Source organism: Papaver somniferum, chromosome 2 (assembly GCF_003573695.1).
Source record: "Papaver somniferum cultivar HN1 chromosome 2, ASM357369v1, whole genome shotgun sequence".
Taxonomy (NCBI): Eukaryota; Viridiplantae; Streptophyta; class Magnoliopsida; order Ranunculales; family Papaveraceae; genus Papaver; species Papaver somniferum.
Genome location: NC_039359.1, coordinates 106,722,674 through 106,744,473, shown reverse-complemented (window position 1 = coordinate 106,744,473; position 21,800 = coordinate 106,722,674). Strand labels below are relative to the sequence as shown.

At 36.7% G+C, this 21,800-nt stretch overlaps 1 pseudogene; it reads right to left on the bottom strand.

Moving 5' to 3' along the window:
• Window positions 1-2,945: 2,945 nt before the first annotated feature.
• On the bottom strand, window positions 2,946-12,634 carry LOC113351730 (annotated as a pseudogene).
• Window positions 12,635-21,800: the final 9,166 nt, after the last annotated feature.

The window sequence follows — 21,800 nt, the reverse complement described above, 5'->3', positions numbered from 1 at the left end:
AACCACTAATGGTCCCTCATCTTCTCGTCTAGATTTGGTTAACGGTCAGTTGAATAACAGTGATGCATCATTGAGATTATCACCACCTTCTTTGAAGAAATCAAGGGTCGAACCAGGGACACCAACGTTTAGGTATTGATTATGTCAGGAAAACGAGGAGGAGATAAACCTAATTCTTCTGAGCATATCACCCGCGGTTAATCACCCGCGGTTAATCCGTATCCGGTCCGTATCACGCGCTGATCCGTGGATGTTAAAATCGCGGGTGATTGGGTCAGTCACGGTTCAATTTTTGAAATTCACAACTTTGACGATTTGGTTGCGGGTGACCCCTAATCCGCAACCGTCGTCCGCTGCACACTCCTAGCTCGCACCCTTTTCTGGAAGAAAAATTAGACGCAGGCCCATATTTTCTAAAATTACGCTTTCGTTTTTAGATTTTAGGTTGTTGCTTTTTTTAGTTTTCGATCACAATCATTTGATTTTCTCGGTCGGATGAGCTGAGAGTTCGATTTCTTATCGAATCAATTGAAATTATCTCTAGGTATTCGTGTGAAGGCAGGGTTGAATTCTTCGCTAGGTGATTGCTGAGGTGTTCATGGAGGCTGTTTCGGTAGTTATGGAAGAGCGAATCATGAGGAATTGGGCGAAGTTTCAAGATTGAAACTCAGTTGCAGATGGAATTTGATAGCAACAATATGGTATGAATTTGGGATTTCTGGTGCAAACTGAAATTCGTTGTTCTTTGAGTAAAATTAGGTAAATCGATGTTACTGCTACGGGTTTTTCCATTGATTCTCGGCTGTGAACACAGGGGGTTGAATGGATTTCTAATCTTTTCAATCCAGCAACAACAGTTGAGACTGAGTGGTTTAATTGGAATCCGAGATTGGGTTTAAACGAAAGTTTTCAACTGAGAACCAATACAACAACATTCGAGCTAAGATGGTGCATTTGAAGACAAATTGAAGTTATGTAATGAAATCACATAGTAGGTTTTGAGAGAAATTAGGGTTTTATTGTGGTTGAGGATTTGAAGCTGAAGTTAGGGTTTTTCTGGAATTGAAGCTGCTGGTATTTGAGAATGGCAGTGTGTTGCAGATGAATCTGGTGTTTGAAGTTAAGAGATGGGTCTTGTTGTGTAGCTGAGCTGAAATTGCAGGAGGTATTGGGTCTGAAATAGAAGGTGGTATCTATAGAGAAAGCAAGGTACTGAGATGGTTTGTAATGAAGCAGATTGCGTGTTGCTGCTGTATTGGAGAACTGAAATTGCAGAAATGAGTTGCAGCTGAGCAGCTGAATCATTGAGAGATGTTGGTGTTGTTTATGGTGGTTACAACTGGGAAGTATGGCTTATGGAGCTGGCAATGTAGCTGCAGTTTCAGCTGTAGTTCTGGTGGATTGTGGCTGAGATTGCAGTCAGGGAAAGAGGTTTGCTGAGGTTTATGCACCTGGCTTGAAATGGTTGCTGCTGAAGTTGAGCCATGAGTGGCAGTTAAGTTTGAAGCTGCAGTTGGAGTTTGAATTGATGATGTTTCAGAAGCAAGAATGGAGATGATGTTGTGCCGCTGTTGAACCAGTGAGGGACTGTAATCTAGGGTCACTTTGTTGGTGGTGAAGATGAATTGCAGCTGATAGACAGTGTGTTGCAGTCAGGATTCGTCAACACAGAAGCTTGAGTAGAAATGAAGAAACTGTGTTACATCTAAGAGTTCAGTGCAGTTAGAGATGCAACTGAGGTGGTACTGAGAATGCAATGGTGAATATGTGATGACTCAAATGCAGGTGCAGTGCTTGGAGTGGCAGGATGTAGTGAATTGAGATGTCACAGGGAATGAGCTGCTGTAATTGAATGAGTCTGAGATGATTGCAAGAAGAAATGTCGCAGAATGAAGAGATGGATCTACAGGGAAGTGATAAAGAAGTGTTGCAGTGAAGTGGTATTGGAACTGCAAGTAGCTGGGAGCTGGTAGTGGTGGATTGGGAGCTACGGATGGAGGATAATGGTTTGCGTTGGAGTTATTGAAACATGAAAGAAGACGATGATGTGGTTATGATTGCATAACATGTCATGCAGTCGATAAAATGTCTGCATGACATGTTATGTAGTCGTGAAAATGGATGCATAACCTGTTATGCGTCTACAAAATTTGTTGCATAACTTGTTATGCAGTCCAGAAAACGGTTGCGTAACACGTTATGCAGTAATTTTTTTGTTACTATTGAAACCAACAAAAACAAAGACTGCATAACTTGTCATGCACCTACAATAATATTTGCATAACATGTTATGCAGTCGTGAAAATGGATGCATAACCTATTATGCGTCCGAAAATATGGCTACATAATGCATTATGCATCGAGAAAATAGATGCATAACCTGATATGCCCGTAAATATGGATGCATACTGCATCATGCATCATTTTTTTTTATGTACGCACTAAAATCAACCAAAACAATGGTTACATAACTTGTTATAGATGCATAACTTTGTTATCCAAATGGATAATTTGTTATGCAGTGGAGAAAATGATTGCATAATTGGTTATGCGTCTGCAGAATGTGTTATGCATCTTTTTTGGTGGCTGCATAATGGTTATGCATCAAGTTTTCGAAAATTTTTCCTAAAATGATGATCACCTCTGATTTTTTTCGTAAAAAAACAAAAATTTGATATTCTTGTTTCTACTAGTTGCGTAACTCTCTTAAAAAAAATTCCAACGATATAAAATTTGTAAAATTCCAAGGCGCGGATTTTTAGATATGTTATATCCAAGTTGTATTGCCAATTATACCCATGATGCATTACCTGTCATGCGGATGCATAATCCGTCATGCATACATTTTTAATAATTTCATATAATTATGGGTGTCACGGAAATAATTATGGGTGTTACCTAATTAATTGGGGGGCTGACGATGAGAACTTTTTTTTTTTTGGGGGGGGGGGGGGGGGGGTCTCCCCCTAATTTTCTCATTCCTTTTTTGCTATTTGGGCTTGCTTTTGATATTGTATAGAGTTGGGCATGATGGCGCTTTTCGGTATACAGGTTGTGCAGTCCACTTAAGATGCAAATTCAACTTTCCACATTTTGTTCCTTCTACATGAAAAGATGACTCTGGTGACTCTGGTGAGAGTCAAGATGCATCTGCCCATATAATCCTGAAGAGATTCAAAGAAGACTGTCACCACAGGAGGTATAATCTCAGAAAGCTGCTAGTTTGTGAACCCAGAAAACCAAGGCTTAGAGAACTCCTACATCATTAAGTCTGAAGATTTGGTAAGAGTGTTCAAAGTTAATAATTGTACAATTCTTTATAGCAGATTCCAACATTTTGCTGTCATGGTGTTTTAACATGTTAAAGGGAGTTTGTCATTTATCTTATTGAATTATTTCCCATTAATCAGACACATTACTAAAACTGTAAATCAGGTTCAGGATATCTCACTTCTGGTTAAACCGAGGACATGACTAGTAATACCTGATAGTACCTATAGAGAAACAAAAAAAAAAAAGAAAATCGTAATAAATGTTTACCTTCCCAAATAAATCATGATCATAAATGTCCATCTGTAACATATCATGCAAACCATCCTCCACGACAAAGTCGAAAGTCTGATTCCAAACTGGATTTAGGCAGTTATTTATGACCTGGGAATGCACACAGTTTTGAAGTTAGAACGGTAATACAATGTCCCAGAGGATCTCTAAATAAGGTAGCAACATGAGATAGTACTGCAAATATGAGATACATGATGTCCTATTCTGAAAGAGAAGGAAAAGGTAAAGAAGAAAATAACAAAATAGAACTTACCCGCGTTTTGCTTCTCGTTTGACATTTTTTCATTTGTAGCACAACGTAGGGGTCAGCCAATCCCATTAAATCAGCAATCGGCAAATCAACAGCAGATATCACTGTCACAGATAACACTCCTCTAACAATGACTTCCCTTCTTTTTATTCCGGTTTTCCCAGTATCAAGATCCATCCTACCATCCACTCTACTACTGAGAGCCCTCTCCAAGGAGGTCATGGAATATTTGGAGGCAAAAGGGTTAACAGACTCTTTTCCTGTGCCAAACGAACAGTACAGAAGCTCTAGGTGCACCTAGTGCAAGAAGTTTAGTTAGGTTATTGTTATTATATAGATTGACTCTATATCCAATTTTAAAAACCGATGGCTTTTCTCTTTCCACTGATTACTGGAAACTTACCAGGTGACCTCGGAAGTTGCCTACCCTAAACAAATGACATCAGGGTAAATTGTCCCCAAGGGTTTCTGTAAAAGCGAACTCCTGTACTGAATATTGCCAGTGCAACATACTTGTGATAATAAGTGAAGACTACAAACAAAACTATATTCTAAGACCTTGCATAAGTTACAATAAAGATTTAAAAAATAGAATGAGGGTAGTCCAACAAACATCAATATAGACATAAAAATTTAGCTGTAAGATGCAATTTGATGTCAGACGGTCAATAAAGTGCCTGCTCATGTGTTTTTAGATAAGGGGATGCAGTGCTTATCAATTGACCAAAAATGAAACTTCGTATTCATGGACTCTGTTACTGTCTTCTAACTTATGTTTTTAGAAAAGAGAGGACACACATTCTCTTATAGGATGAGTGTGAGGTCTCAGAGGTAGCGAATACGTTTTCTCGGCAAATACTTTTCAATACAAAATCGCAATTAAATGACTGCAGTACAGGTTATGTTCTTACCTGACCCCGATTCTTCTTATCTCTCTGGACATCCAAATCCTTCACCAATTTCAACCATATATCCTTCACTTTATCTGGCTCAAGGTCCTTCAGCTTCAAGCAAACGCATCCTATAAGCTCAGCTGCCCGAATTCCGTCATCATCAAAAACCTTTACTACTAAGTTCTGAGTAGTTTCATCTTCAACTATAAACTCATAATGTTCATTCCATACAGGATTTAACTGGTTTTTCTGAAAGAAAAAATACTAAATTAATAGTAGTCGGTAGAAAGAATGAGTAGAGTCTAGAAAGAAAAGAAAATGTTCACCTACAATTGTTTTGCTTGTTTTCATTCTGTTACGTAATGGACGTATGTATAACACAGCAAATGGATCAGATTTTCCAATGACATCCTTATTTGTGAGTTCCTTGGCTTGTATAAGTTTCACTTCTAAAGTTCCAACTGGTTGCAACTCAAGGTCACTAATGAACAACACAACTGCAGTTAAGGGAAGCTGGCATGACAAACAGAAGACATGACGCTTTTCGAGTTTTTAAAATAGTAACCTCCACACAGCTAGTTGGCAAGCCTACACAACTTCTTACAAGCCTAACGTATGTGCATATGACCTATTTCGCTAGCTTCCAATATGCAATGTGGTCCCACTCAAAAATGTCAAAGTCTATGTAATCTGATCACAACTCAGGAGAGGTAGTTAGACCGAGGTTCGAAACACTTCAAAATATCCGAATACATCAGATTGAACTGCTTTACAAGCAGAAACCATCCAACTTTTCTGAATTCAATAAAATAGTTGTCAATGTATCCTACTGGTACTTCAAAAAGCTGGATATGTGATGAATTACAAGATTTTAGACCACAATCCAAGTCTTATATCGGTAAATTGTATCTGCATGTGGAATGAAAACTATTCTTTTGTTCTAGCAAATGAGAATCTGCATTTGCCTTCTTGTACTTATAAAAAACGCACCTGTAATCCCCAGGTATAATTGGAACAACTTTTCTAACTGGCCATGTTAAAGAATCTTCGATGGCATCGCGAATTGTTTCCTACAAAAAATATGACAAATTCATGATTTGTAACCTCCCACAACACTGATTAAGCATGCATAGACATGAGTTATAGAAAAGCACATCACACCTCTACTGTATGATACCCAGGGTTCCCTTGCTCTACACAATAAACATGCTTCTTTGTATAGTAAATGTCATTTTCAATTAATAACTTTGATCAAAGTTATACTAGGGATGAAATAGGAGTGCTGGAGTAGAAAGGGACAAATGTATATTTAGGCATTTACTATACAAAGAACGATTTATTATTAAGAACACTTCCAGATAAATAAGAAAAAGCAATAAAAGAAAGCACAAACCTCAATTGCATCAGAAACTCCAGGAATTGATGATATATCACCTCCAACAACTTTAAGTGTAAAATCCAGCTTTTGCTGCCAATTAAAATCTGGATATAGTCATATCATGTGGGATGTTTGTGAACTACCGCTTTTAATAGGTTCAAAAGCTTTAGAATGAATCTCAATTGAAGTAGTAGCTCATGGAGAACAATACCACACCTTTTCTCTTAAAGAATAAGAAACAGCTCCAAAACAGGGAAATTCCTCGACTAGAGGCTTAAACATCAACCTAAAAACCCCAGTAAAACCAATATCTTTGACCTAGATTGAACAATAACACCAAGAAGTTCACTTAGAAACAAAAAGAAAAAAGGAAGTAAGAAAATTCAGATGTTTTTGAATTTCTTTTTCGGTTTTTCCAATTTCTGCCTAACAACATGACTTTGAGAGGTCTGTGTGGTAACTTCCAACTTCTCTATATATTTCTGTTGGGGCAAAAATTGTTGATATATAATGTTATTGAAAACAGCAACCAAGAATGATTAATCAGGCCATTGTTTTCCTTTTACTTATTGCCACTGTTGATACTCACCAATCCTGAAAGTGAGCAGAACTACTTCAGTGGCAATATGCACTTGTAATACATGCAGGTGCTCTTGTTCATTTCACAAAAGAACATGCAGTTTATAAGATTGAAAATATACTAAATAACCTAAATGGATTACCAAATATTACCTGCACAGGCAGAGCAATACCAAGTTTAGTCTTAATATCAAGAATGATGCTCGGATTTCCATCCCACTGCAACTCCAAATCCATAGTGATGCTTTCTGATCCATCTTCAACGATAGAAACTCCTAACAACGATGATGAACTCACATCAGTTTCTTGATCAATTTCACCAAATAAAAAAATCAAACCAGTAGCAGTAAGTTTACAGAATAAGTGGCAGACGAACTGGTTTACTGCAAACACATCATGGGGGGGGGGGGGGGGGGGGGGGGGGGGGGTGTGAATTGTCACATTAGCCTTGAAATTACATGAATAAACGCGTAGTATTATAGTCGTAGGTACCAAAATATCGACCAGGAGGTCACGAGCGGAATAGCTCACCATCCACTTGGAAGAGCTGAAGTAGTGAAGGTTCAGCTGAGAGCTAAAAGGTAGAAAGGGAGCTAATCAAAGCAAAACTAGCAGAGCTATACGACAAGCTCAAGAACTATACCAAGAGCTGGAGGTCTAACTACATTAATCCTCAAATCAGCTAGTACAGTGTTTCCCATTAGTAATATTGTAACAAGATCGCAACAAGAAGTTAGGAACAATCTCATTCTCATTATCTGGCCTGGCAACCACTTTTGCAATTATGTAAAACTGACACTAGTGGTTTACAAGTACCCAGATTAACTATGTCAAGAGGGTTGGATTCAGAACCAAGCTTGATCCAAACTAACCCAGGGAAATTAATCATCAACTATCTCAATTCTCAACATGTTTTTTTTGTTGAAAAGAACACGTGGGCCATCTGAATTAGAATCAGAAAAGAACAAAAAGTGAGATATGCTTCTTATTAAGCAGTATGGCATTTACAAATATGTACAGAAGGCATCATGCAAGTGATAACTTACTGCTCATAACCTCAGTTATATGGTTTTAACTTAAGTTATCAGACTTCTAATTAAAATTCAATAGCCACTCGAAGAAATGTGACATAATGCTTATAACCGTACATTAGGCCTCAAGAAATCTAGGTATACCGAATTAAATTTGTATTACAATTCCGTGACCAGCAGATGCACCTCTACAGGGTTAGCTGACAGCTTGGTACATCAAGGCCGGTGGCACAGTGGCCATTGATTGACTGCACTAAATAGGATTAACTGGCAATATATAGCAATTTGCTTGCATAGTTGTCAAAAGAGTTGCCAAGAGAGCCAATTCTGGGTTCCTGTCACATATACAGATGATGCCAAAATCCCAAAAGGACTGACAGAAGCTATTGAGCTCATTGCTGGTTCATGAAGATAACTAATTTGGTATCTTCACAACAGGTTACATATAACCATCCCTGTCAGCTGCTTTGGTAGCATTGACACTAAAAAAGAAAAAATCGGCTGGGCTTGGTTGATTCTGATACAAAACCATCAGATTCAATCACCTATTTTCAGCATTGCACTAGTGGTAATACACATTAAACAAGAATTATAAAATAATTGCCACAAAATGGCTCTGTGGTGGTGACATGGATATGGTAGTGAATCCATTGGAGTAGTGAGACCTTATAAGTTGCGGGTGGAACAAAAGACAGATACCCTATGCTGAAAAGGCAAAAATGTTTTTCTTTGTTTGTTTTTAACACAACTAGTGCATACTAGACCAGAAAAAAGTTAAAATTGGATAAGCAAACTGAATTATGATTCAATCATTGCACAAAAAATAAATGAGCATTGGAATTCTTTAAGTGAAACCAATCAGAAAATAAACTTCAAAGTTCCTGAAAAGCTGCAAATATTTACTAGTTGTGTGATAGATATGAAGAAGTCAAACAAACCTGTAAGCTGAGGAGCAACAGTACCAAGAGTAAACCTGGAAAATTTCAGAGAGGACAAGATGACAGGTCTATATTGTTCGAGAACCGGCTCAACGTTATTTCTTATGAGCTCGGACGCGGCCTGTAACATAAAGAGAATAGCAAAAATTACTTCTTGTCACAATTCCTATCCATTCAAACATATCATTCAAGAAAACAATCCTCAATTACCTCATTAACATACGGCCAAATCTTTGTAAGGTGAAGGTTAAGCCAATTCAACTGCACAATATGGAAAAAAAAACCTCAGAACTCAAATTTTCATACATTTTCATAAAAGGTAACTCAGGTACTTTATGTTTTGGCTCAGTCTTGTGCCAAATCTCTACAGAATGGAATATAGAAAAACACCATATCTGACCAAGTTGACATTTGAAATCTTAAGTGTTAAAAAAATATAAAATAAGGAATAAGAACTCAACTTCTGCCTGTGTGAGAAGACAACCCATGAAGGATAAAAGTCATCAGGAAGAATCTTCTTTGCATCATTTACTGTCAATCTTGCAAAAGACGCCACAATCGTAGCCTATAAACACAACAAAAGAGATGATTATTTAGAACCTTGATTACTATAAAAACGGAACGGATTCAAACAAAAAATAGAAGATAATACGTGATTTTACCAAATGAGAGCGATGCTTGGATCGGGATTTCTCATAACGAACAAAAGCTGCAATGAGACCAATACCCGCGGAAATCCCGACTATCAGACCAAAGAAGAAGGCATTTCCAGTGATTTAGCTGCAGATCTTTTTCTTCTTGTTCTTAAGACTAATAAAGAGCTATGGAATCTAACGAAGTGTCCATCGCCGGATTTCAGGGTGAAGACAGAAGGAAAAACATAGAATACTTGGAACTTGGAAGTGTCGTCAAAATGGGAGAGGAAAGAGGTCTCAATCATTGACTACTCGTAAGTCAATTGAATCGTGGACCAGCTCAATTGGCCGATACATTGACTTTCTAAATGACACAGGAGTGGGGAGCAATTAGGAGAGTTTCCTACGGAAGTGTCCCGATCGTAAAGTTATATGCCCGGTAGAAAAATTATAATTTGGCCGGGAATGGATATGGGAAGGGAACTACTTTCTGGGTAGGGAAATGGATTCCAGTGGAAAAGAAGTTCACTTTCCGCTTCTTCTCAAAATTTTAAATTTTGTTCTTGTTGACTTGTGTTTTTAGGAAGTTCGTGGGTAGGTTTTACGGTTCCGGCTAGATGCGGAACAAACGGGTGGGACTAGTTGTGGCCCCCTTTCCCATCGGAAATGATCAAATAAAAGATATTTTTTGGTGAAGTCCCGGGAAGCGACATCATGTCTTGTATTTATCCAATCCATTTTTGTTTCAGTTTTCTCCCGTTTTTAGTGTTTCTAAAGTTTTTCTCCCGTTTTTGATCGAAAAAAAAAATCATGTATAAGCGTAAAATTGGGAATAATTAGTAATTGAATTTTTATTTTGAGTTTAGATATTTTTATTGAAATCTTAAAAGACACATTTGAAGTTTATGTTACCAATGGAATTCAAATTTTTGCGAGATACGTTAATTTGGCTGAGTTTACTTTACTTTATTTTGATTATCTTGTAGTACTTTTTTTTGAAATCTCTAGATTTGACTAAGTTTATTTTACTTAATCTTTTGATTATCTTGTTATTTTATCATGTACATTCGATTGTTGTGTGAATTGAAAATGTCCAAGTAGTTATGTCTATTATTATGTAACACTTATATCAATATCTTTCCCTAAAAGTACATATATATTTCTGAGCAAAGAAGGAGGATGTTCTGTTGAAATAAGAAACTACAAAGCACGAACACTCAACTTAATAAAGGTAGAGACTAGAAAACAAACCTAATTCTTGCTTTCTGAAACTAGGATACTAGCAATTACATTTGGAGGGTCTTTTAACCAAATCTGAGACCTACTACTAGTCTTAGCCAGCTTTGCAAGCTTTATCGACTGCATTATAACAAAACCTTTTTTGAAAAGTGACTTGAGCAAACTCTAAATTTTGAAGGATTTCTTGACATTCTAATATAATATTATGATCTTCCCACTTAAAACCTTCAACGCTATCATTGCAACTACTAATAACTGACATATTATCCCCTTTTATGATGACTTTCTGGAACTGCATTTCTTTGATACAGTGGATAGCTCTAAGCAGCACCAAAGCTCCTGCTTGGTTCACATATCTGGCTCTTGTTGAGTAGGTCATTGCTGCCATGAAACTCCCTGTAGAATCACGAGCAATTAGAGCAAAACCAGCATTAGTGTTATGAGATATGAAAGAAGCATCGTTGAAGCAAAATATATATCTATATATGAAAGAAGCATCAATGCTTATTTTTATACAATTTTCAAGGGGCGTTTTTCATCCCTCTTGATGATTAATGCAGATTCCATCCTAGCTTCTATTTTGATCATCTGAATTGTTTATGTTCATGCTATTTATATAAGAAATTATTTTATGCACTATGTTCCTAGGATGGTATGACTTGTTTTCATGCACTTTTTCACGTCTAGCTTTTCATAAATTTCATAAAGTGCAAGCTGCTAGATAAGCAAGATTGATGTTAGTAGCTTCTAGGGAGTTGTTGTCAGCAAACCAGGAAATAATCCAATCCTTGGTAGAAGTTTGCATGTTCTTAGAATGATGAAGAGTTGTTGATATGCCAAATCACATTGTATGTGAGAAGTTGCATCTGCATAGGAGATGAGTGTTTGTTTCTTCTTCTTCATCGCAAAAAAAACAAAGGTTATTCACTTATTTCTTGTATCTACTAACATTCATATTAACTAGAAGAATATCATGACATTATTTCCATAAGAATTGTTGAATTTATAAGGAACTTCCAGATGCCACAACTTTAGCCATTGAGATTCTTGCAGAGGATTATTTTGTTGATGTTGATTTTGATTATGAGTCTTCATTATTTCTCTATAAAGAGAATTTGATGTGAATTTTACACAATTAGTTAATGGTCATCGTAACTTATCTCTTTCATTGTTAGGAATTCTGATGTGATTTTTTTTTTTTTGCATCTGATCATTTGTGAATTGTTCTTGCAGCTTGTTTATATTCCAACTTTTTGTGTCCTCTTCAATGAGCTCTGAAACTTTTATATTTATATTGACTTGAGGAATATGAGACGATCTTGTATCTTTTTCTTTTGTAAACCTCCTGTGTTTGTGAGCAATAACCGATGAATCATATCTAATCTCCCATATGTATATCCACATATTTTAATGTTTTGCCAGATCCATGAGCCTCTTTTCTTAGAAGTATCATCAACCAATAAACCGTTTCCCTTGAAGTATCTAGCCTCCAAAATTTTGTACCATAGCATGTTGTTCATGCAACTGTCTCTATGCCAGTTTAGCTAAAAGAGTGAGGTTAACCACTTTTTAAGTTCTTGATGCCCATTCCTCCATATCTTTTTGGTCTGTTAACTTTCTTACAAGAAATAATGTTTCCTCCCTTTGCATTCTTTTTACTCCAAAAGTAGTTTCTTTGTATTCTTTCCATTCTTGTGATAGTTTATCTGGAACTTCAAATAGTCTCATTTGATAGTTTGCAGTGGAGATGAGAGAGGATTGAATTTGTGTAGTTCTGCCAGCTTGAGAAGTAAGTTTACCTTTCCATGTATGTAATTTGTTTCCCATTTTGTCCACCGCAGAATCAAAAAACTTGTCTTCACTTCTAGGATCTTGCATAATAGTTCCCAGGTGCTTTTATTTTTCATCCATTTTTTTCATTTGAAGTATTTCAATGATTTCCTCACAAGCCTCTTTACTTAGATTTTTGCTGAAGAAAACACCGGATTTTTCCAGATTCACCATCTGGCCAGAAGAAGAAGTAATATTTTGAATTATATCCTTTAAGTTGTTGATGGATCTTCCAGTGGATTTAGTGAACAGAATACAGTCATCTGCAAACAACAACTGAGATATTGTTGGTCCCATTTTTGCTGGAATGACTTGTTCAATAATTTTTTCATTAGCAGTATTTGTAAACAATCTACTGAATCCTTCCATCCAAAGAATAAACAAATATGGAGATATTGAATCACCTTGCATGAGCCCTCTTGATGGATAAAATAATTTCATCGGTGAACCATTAACAAGAATAAAGATTCTAGTTATGCTTATACAATGATGAATTATATGACACCACTTTTGTGAGAAACCAAATGACTCATAATTTCTTGCAAGAAATCCCAATCTATTCAGTCAAAAGCTTTGGCCATGTCCAGCTGGATGCCCACAACTCCCTGATATGCCTTAGTAGTCTTCATATAGTGCATCATCTTATGAGCAATAATAACATTATCATATATATTTCTACCTGGAACGCAAGCTGCCTGTCATGAGGATATGATCTTGTGCAGTATGGGTTTTAGTCTGACTGCTAGAATCTTTGTGATGATATTATAAGTAATATTGCATAAAAGCTTATAGGTCTCTGCTCATTTGGTTTGATCACAATTTTTTCTTTTTATTTGAATAAGAATTTGGAAGGTTTCATTTATCTTGCTAGGAAAATGACCATGAGTGAAAAATCTTGTATCATGTTTGTTACCTCCAATCCCATTATGCTCCAAGTGTGTCAATAAGATCCTGCTTGATATCCATCTGGTCCTGGTGTAGCCCAAGCATTGATACTGAACATTGCTTCTTTGACTTTTTCTTCAGTTGGAACTTGAGTTAGCTTGTGATTTTCTTCTTCAGTTACACAAGGACTTATGAGCTGAATGATCTCTAAATCTATATTGTGAATTGAAGAAGTATAGATATTGCTGAAGTGTTCTGTAGCAAAGAAGTAATTTCCTCCTTGGTTGACATCTATTTCCCATCTTCATTCATCAAAATATCTATATGATTCCTTTTCCTTCTGTAATTTTCTTTAGAGTGAAAGAACTTATTATTTTTGTCTTCTTTCTTTATTAGATTTTCTCTTTCTTGTTGATATTGAATTGCTGCTTTTCTTATCATACAAAGAATTTAACTCTGTTTCCAGAACTTTGATTGTATCAATATCTTGGTTACTTTATTTTTATCTTGAATTTGTTCTGAATCTTTTTAATTTCTGTGTTGACATGACCAAAAACATGGTGACTCCAATTTCCCAGAGCTTTTGTTGTTGCATATAGTTTTTCTGTAACATTCATGTTGTTGTTCTCATTACTATTCCAAGTTTCTTCAATCACTTCTTTGCAGGTGGAATGTGAGATCCAGACTTAATATAATCTTTGAACTCTTTGGTTTTGCTTGGGTGTTGATTGAGTGTGTAGAAGTATAGGGGCATGGTCATATTCATGTGAGGGGAGGATATTTATAACTGAATTGGGATAGGTAATGATCCAGTTATTATTTGCCAGGGCTATGTCAATTCTGGTTCTGACATTCTTCTTTAAGTTTCTTTGATTTGACTAGGTGAATGGAGAGACAATGAAAGGAATACCTCTTAGACTATGGTGATCTATGGTGTCATGAAAAATTCTATAAGAAGGAGAAGAATTGGTGCTGAAACTTTGATTTTGAAAAGTGTGTAGGGTAATGTTGAGATTTCTCAAAATGACCCAAGGGGTTGAAAGATTTTCTCCAAGTTTCTGAATGAATTTCCATTGCTCTTCCCTTTCTTTTTTGTGATGATAACCATACAAGCAAGAAAGCATCCATCTTTTTTCTTGTAATTGAGAACAAATGGTTAAATGCATCATATCACTGGATGTATGCAAAATTTTGACACCTAATCCATCTTTCTACAAAAGAGCCAACCCACCATCCTTCCCTATAGTCTCATGTCATTTTATGTTTGCCAATGTTATACAATTGTGAACAGGAAACAAACAACTTTGAATTCATATTCAAATGAGACACCATAGTGTAGCATTATTATTCTGATTATTAATTTATATATTAGCTGGACCCTATTGGAAACATAAAATTTTATTACCTTATAAATTTAGTGGTGTTATTAATTTAGCACACTAGACCAAGTTGGGATTGGCAAAAAATATTATTTTAGCGAAATTATTAATTTATCGTGGATTAATTCAATGAAGTTGTATTGTAGATAGGCCTGGTGTTTGTCTGATGGCTATTTCAGTGTCTTATCAGAAACAATATATTCCAGTGTTTTAATGATATCTCTCGGATCGTATTTTGAAACATCATGGTATTTTAACACGGGGTAAGAGAGATGTAGACGAATACTTTTCGTCAAGGGAATGTTGTCGAATTCTCTACCCATTTGTCTTAGTTCGTCGAGTTATGTGACTAAATTATGAGTCACGTCTGAGTAGAGTGGAAACTATAGACTCCTCTTCAAACCGATTGTAAACCCTAGTTTGCTCTCGCATGCGTTTATTATTGAGGGATAATTTGAATGCTTCTTCTACTTTATATAGTTCTGGTGCACGCGTATAAAACCCTAAAATATCTTATCTTCAGTCAGGATCCGGGACATGGTTGCAATTGCTGAGTACAGATGCTGACGGAGTAGAATTCGACGAGACCAGAGAGAGAGATGCGATATTTATCGAGATAAGTCCCCTTCACGATTTTAAAGTCCGATCTTTATTTTCATAGTCCCAAGTAATAACATGTTGTAATGTGGGTTTGAGGATTTGAATGGTTTTGATGTGTCCCTATCTTTAGAGACTCTTGCGTTGATTGTTTCAAAACTCTGTTATCTGAAAACTGGATGTTTGGGTCACCTCTTGTTAATCACATAGATATATGATGTTATTTGTCAGTCCCAAGTTTCTTATAAGACTAGGGATTCCCATTGACTCGGGACGTTTGGAAAACGAAGTAAGACCCTTGTAGAATACGAGATTGAGTATTCAAGGCGGGCAAGCGATAATCTGTAGGCTGGAGACATCTTTGGAGAGCCATGTCGAGATATTGCCGCATGTGTCTTTGTAGACAAGATGAAGTTGTCGTTCCGCCTCTATAAGGTGCCTTGACAGGAATTCATGTGAACTTCTGTAGTAAAATTACCCGTTGAGATTTACTCTTTTTTAGGAAGGATGCTCAACCGAACTTGAGAGTAGTATATGCCTTGTGGTACAATTAGGGTAATAGATACATTCAGATCCAACTTCGCAATCGATTTTTGTTTATTTTATTGATGGAAGAGTTCTCTGGGAATCTGCTAGGAAATTCTTCACGTGGAGAAGTCGCTTTTTTGATGTGAGGAAATTGTATGTGATCGTCATATCTTGTCCTTCGCTCATCGCGTCTTAGCCTGACTCATGGAATGACCTATCAATTGGATTTTCTCGACATAAGAGACTTCGACTGAGGGAACGGCTAGTATGCGCCTGAATGAGTAACGTGTATCTTGAAGCTATGGTCTCGGATCCTTCTCTTATTTTACTTCAGTGACGGTAGATGGATGTAGTTCTATGTCGAGTAACGGAGTTTTATCTGAATTGTTGGCACTTCAAATTTCTTTTCCCTTGGTAGGTTCAGGTGCGAAGATATTCTCCTTCTCCTTCTTGGGTGAACTTAGGTTCCATAGGAAAATGATATTGGATAATTGTTGGTGTATCCGAGATGGAGGCTCGTCGAGACTTAGTCGTACAATCGCTAGGATTCCCTTTCTTTCTGAAGGGACGGGTGTTGAGATAATATCGACCGACAGCCTTGAATCTTCAGATAAGTATGCTTTGGCCGAACAATGTCTTGGAAGCTAGTCTGATCTTATACTTTTTCTCGTTCTGGTCATGATCCTCTGAAACACGAAAACGACAAGATGCATCTCGGCTGGCGATTTATGACCTTATGTGGCTCTGCAAAGCTTTTGTCTAGGTCACGAATTTTTTGGAACCTTTCCAAGTTTTTGGTAAGTTTATCCTATAAACGACGAAAAGACAAATACGACAGAAAAAGAACTAGGTCATCTGATACAGAATGAAAGAGTTACAAGTAAAATAGTAAAGTGAAGTAAACTTCCCGAGTCCCCTGTGATCAGGTTGATGGCCCTTGACCTAAACGAATTTTGGAGAAAATATTCGTCAGAATCTCCAAGTTTAGAGCGTCATCTGGTCCTTGAGGTCCTTGAGAGTGATAAGTTCGTACGGATGATTGCTTCTTTGCTCTTTCGCATTCGTAATGAGCTTTATCTTCTCCCGTGAGGTCGATTGCAAGCAAGATCCCGTCAGTGTTATTCTCAGCAGTTCTAGTACTCATTCTTTAGGAAATGTGTACTCGATCTAGATTTGTTGGATCTATACCTATTGGTAACTCTAAAGGAGTTTTCAGATAAGTTTGGATGTCGATCTGAGATTTTGCAAGATTATGTTGAGTCCCCGGGAGTTCTCCTTAGTCCGTATCCAACGTTTTCAAGGATTAATAATAGATTTTTATGAAAATAGGTTACTAGGGAGTTTTGTTATGCAGGAAGAGATCCATGTGATTTGGGACGCACTAACCAATTTACTAAGGTCAAACTCAAAAGAGAGAAAAAGTGCTGGTAGGGATAACTCTCTCGGCTAAACTTGTAATGGATTTACAGAAACTGAATCAATGGAATGTTTTTATGTTTTGGTGGAATCGTCTTCCTTCCTAAGAGACCATAATTTATATATGTAACTGAGTGAACAAATTCCCATTGTGGTCGCCAAACTGTAGTTACCTAAAATCTGAGAGAGGTTAGAAGTGGGATTCTAGTTCTGAAATTGAGTTACGGGAGGTTGAGCACGAACAATATTCGCCTAAACCACGTAGAGTGGTCGTTCAAAGGCTGCTTCAGTCACATGTAAGAGATTTAGGGCTGGTCTTAGGGAGGGAAGCAGATGAAGAGAGAGATCAGAGAATTCTAGGGTTTGAAGAATAATTGCTCTGAGAGGTTATGAGAAAGATGATCATAGCTTGGAAAAATAGAGGACCTATTTATAGCTGAATTCTCTAATCTCAGGTCGGTGAAGATAAGGATTGCTTTCCGTGCTGCGGGGAAATTCTCCCGTCTCTTCAGGAATATGGATAAACTAGGTTGAGTTTATCCCATTATTCCACCGCCTTTACTCTCTTCTACAGTGAGAAATAAGCCGGGTATTCCTCACACGTACCGTAGACCACCATACCAAAACTCTAATTGATATCCCTCCGTTTGTGTGAAGCTGAGTCAGACTTTGTGATGATGTGTTGAGAGAGAAATATTCTCTTTAGCACAGTTGGCCAAGATAGAGAGATATTCTCTGATTTGTGAGAATGACTAGGATGAGTCACGTGAAAAGGCATAGAATTCCTCAGGAATTGTGTGCAGAGTGTGAGAGGAGCTGAGGCTGATCTCCCTCTCTCCATGGACGGTCACATATGTCATGTGAAGACCGTATTATTGTTTGTGGTCCCTTTGTTGAGCATGCAGAATTCAAGAGAGCTTATCCACGTTTTTGGATAGACATGTATAGTCCAGGCTCAATTTACTAGCCGTGAGTGTGTTTGAGAGGCTGGGAAATAGGCTTGAGTACTAGGTAAGGCATGTGCCTATCATGTGAATCTCTCCGAGATTTTGAGGAGAGATTTGAATCTCTCCGAGATTTTGAGGAGAGATTTGAATCTCTCCGAGATTTTGCAGAGAGATTTGAATCTCTCGGAGATTTTGCGAAGAGATTTGAATCTCTTCAAGATTTTGTAGACTGAACAAAATATCTCCGTGATTTTGCAGAGAGATTTGAATCTCTCAGAGATTTTGCAGACGGATCAAAATCTCTCAGTGATTTTGCAGAGAGATTTGAATCTCTCCGAGATTTTGCAGAGAGATTTGAATTTCTCCGAGATTTTGCAGACGGATCAAAATCTCTCTGAAGATTTTCTTAACAATTCTGAATCTCTCTATGTTCAGCTGGAACTTGTCCTGAGAGAGAAAAAGGCTTTGTACGCCCAATTAATGCCTCTACGAGAATTTGGCTCACTTGTCTTTGACCAGCGTATCTTGCAGAGATGTTCTATAAACATGATGGGCCAACAAGACCTGTGTATCCTGAAAGGATGTTCTAGGGTCTGTCGAAAGGTCCCGGAGGAAGAATAACCAGAGTATCTCATGGGGATGTCCTAGGATTATTCGGAAACTCAGTAAGTCGAGTCAGATCCTAGAGCAGACATGACCAGTGTATCTCGCGAAGATATACTAGGAATCAGTCCTTGATCTCAAATAGGGTTAGTCGTGCTTGTAGGAGATATGCAAATCTCCGCTCTGGGTCATAAGTCCGTCGGGGACATATTTACTATCTACAGAGCCTACATGACCAGCACATCTCGTCGAGGATGTATACTAGAATCATGGCATCACAATCAGCTCCGTATCGTGAAGACATGCTAGAATTGTGGCTGTTCTGGTTCATAAGTCTGTCGGGGACGTTTTACGCTCTACAGAACCTACGTGACCAGCAGTATCTCGTCGAGGATGTGCGCTAGGAATCACGGCATCACGACCAGCAGTGTCTACCGGGGACGTATACTAGAAATCGTGGCTAAGGATGCATTGAGAGCCAAGGTCTTAATCTCTTTCGTGAGAGTTGAATTCTTCCTATAGGGTTGAAATGATACTTTAGCCCCTTATCCAAATTTTACCATCTACAAAAGCCAAACCTAGTGACAGTCATTCACAGTATACAATATCTCAACAATATGATTGGAGTAGCAATGAGGAAAATCCAAGTCCTGATAATAACAATCTGAATTCTCCTTCACATATTGCGTGGGCACCTCCTAACCCTAATTCATATTCTATATGTTGTGATGCTTCTTTTAAAACTGTTTTAAATAAAAATCACATAGTAATATGACTAATTCCGCTTAACTTTACAGGTGCATTTGATCAAGGAAGGTGCATCTATGAGCATGGACACTACTTAGATGTGGAACAAACATGGGTAGTTGAATTGTTGCATGATATACAATGGGCGGAAGATCTGAACCCGTAACAAGTATTTTCGAGATAGATGCACATAATGTAGTAGCTGCAGCAAATGAGACTACAGGAGCATCAGCCACTTATCCAAGATGCTATAAATTATTTAAGCAAGCATCCATTATGGACTTGCAAATTCATTAATTGGAAAATAAATAGGACGACTGATAAAATAGCTAGACATTCTCATACTTATAAAGTTTCTAGAGTTCAGATTACAAATCCACCAAATTTTATTGTGTTAGCGATTCAAGTTGATGTGAACTCTTTTTCCATTTCTAGAGATTCAGGGTTCCTTTTAGTATCAAAAATGAAAAAGCTGAATTAGTGTCCTCCTTTAGTAATCGTGCAGTTATGTGCAATCAATGCCGTTATGTGCCGTCGTTGAGGATTGATTTTGAATGCACAACTTCTAGATTGATACTGCAGGATAAAACATACAAATGATTCATACTCCCTATGATAAAGTACCATTATATTCTATTTTTCTTAGAAATAAATCATCACATTAGTTTTTATTTATTCGTGCATACGTATATGATTACATTTTTATTATGTAATAAAAAACTCAAATGGTTTTATCCTAACTTACATCACTACATGTATATAAAATTGTTACCAAAGATTTGGAGATCTTTGAGATTATAGCATTTCTATATATTAATCTGTATGTGGTCTAAATTTAATTATCTAAAACTACATTAATCCAACAATCTACATGTTAAGAAGATAGTTGGAGAACACTTCATTTTTTTGCTTAGATCTTGAGAAGGCCGGCTTCTGCTTAACTAAATTTTAATTCAAAGATACCAGTAAAGAAGGGTTTAGAAAGGGATTTAATAAATACCCCACCTTAGTAAGGCACAAGAGATTCTATTATCATTGCAAACAGGGAGCATTAATATACCAACTCTGTTTTACCTATACTTCGTCCAACCTAAATACTCTAACATTTATAATTCTAATTAAAAAAAGAAAAGAATATATTTAATTGTAATAATGAAATAAATAGAATGTTCGGAAACATTAAATAAAGCAAATTGTTTGTTATATACTCATCTGCTTTGATATGTAAGCACATGGAGGGTCTTGTATCCGATCCAATATTGGATATTTTAATTACAAAAGCCTGCAAATGAATAAAATATGTTTTTTTTTTCTTTTTATTGTTATTCTTTTTGTTTCTATCGGTTTCTTTTTCATTTTCCATCGACTCTTTTTCTTTAAAATCTTTCGGTTTCCGTAATGGGTTCAAAGAACTAGTATCATTCCGTTGTGATTCTCACCCACTTGCATGTTAACCGGAAACTAGTCGAGTATACATTCCAAGAACATACATTATTTACTTCTCAAGGAATTTTTTCCCATGAAACTGGCATTCTATTTTATTTTCCTACTTAAACAATACCGAAAATGAATTCCCCTTAGGTGGCCACTTAAATTTGCTGCACAAACCTGTTACCTTCCGTACACAAGATACATATATATATATACTAAAAGCCTTTGATTTGGGTATAAATAATGATGAAGAACAAGAAAAGAATTATCATATTCATACTGCGGTTCTATCGGCGGAGTGTAAGTTCAGATGATTGCAAGTTAAGATTTTTATTTTTGTTGGAGAGATAGCGAACTGATTAGGACCATTTGAAAATATTTAACTGAATTATCACTGTGGCAATGGTGAGAAAGATAGTTCGGAAATTAGAGTAATAGTTATATTTGATGGTGAATTTGATATTAAATTATTTTAGTCCTACTCACATTGATATTCAAAACCGGTTATAAGTCGGCTAGTCTTTGTTTTTTTTGAATTTATTTTCTTCTCTTTTCAACAGAACATATTAAATTGCTTCGGTTTATGCAAACCAAATCCTAAAAATGAGAGGTATTTTAAGAAACGTATCACGAGATAGTCTCAAAATTTAGGACTATTTCATTAAAGATTTCAAGATTTCATTGCCTACGCTAAGAACCTTGTTACAATTGTATGATGCTTGAATTACGAATATAATGCACGGAAGAGGTAAAGAAATATGATGTTTGGATTACGAATGTAATGCATGGAAGAGGTACAGAAGTTTGGATGATAATATCATATGCAATTTGCTGGATTCTTCGCAAGGAAAGTAGTGGGAGAGTTTTTGGTGGTCATCAGAAGAGTGTGGCTAAAAATATTGATCTTATATGACAACTAATTGTTATATG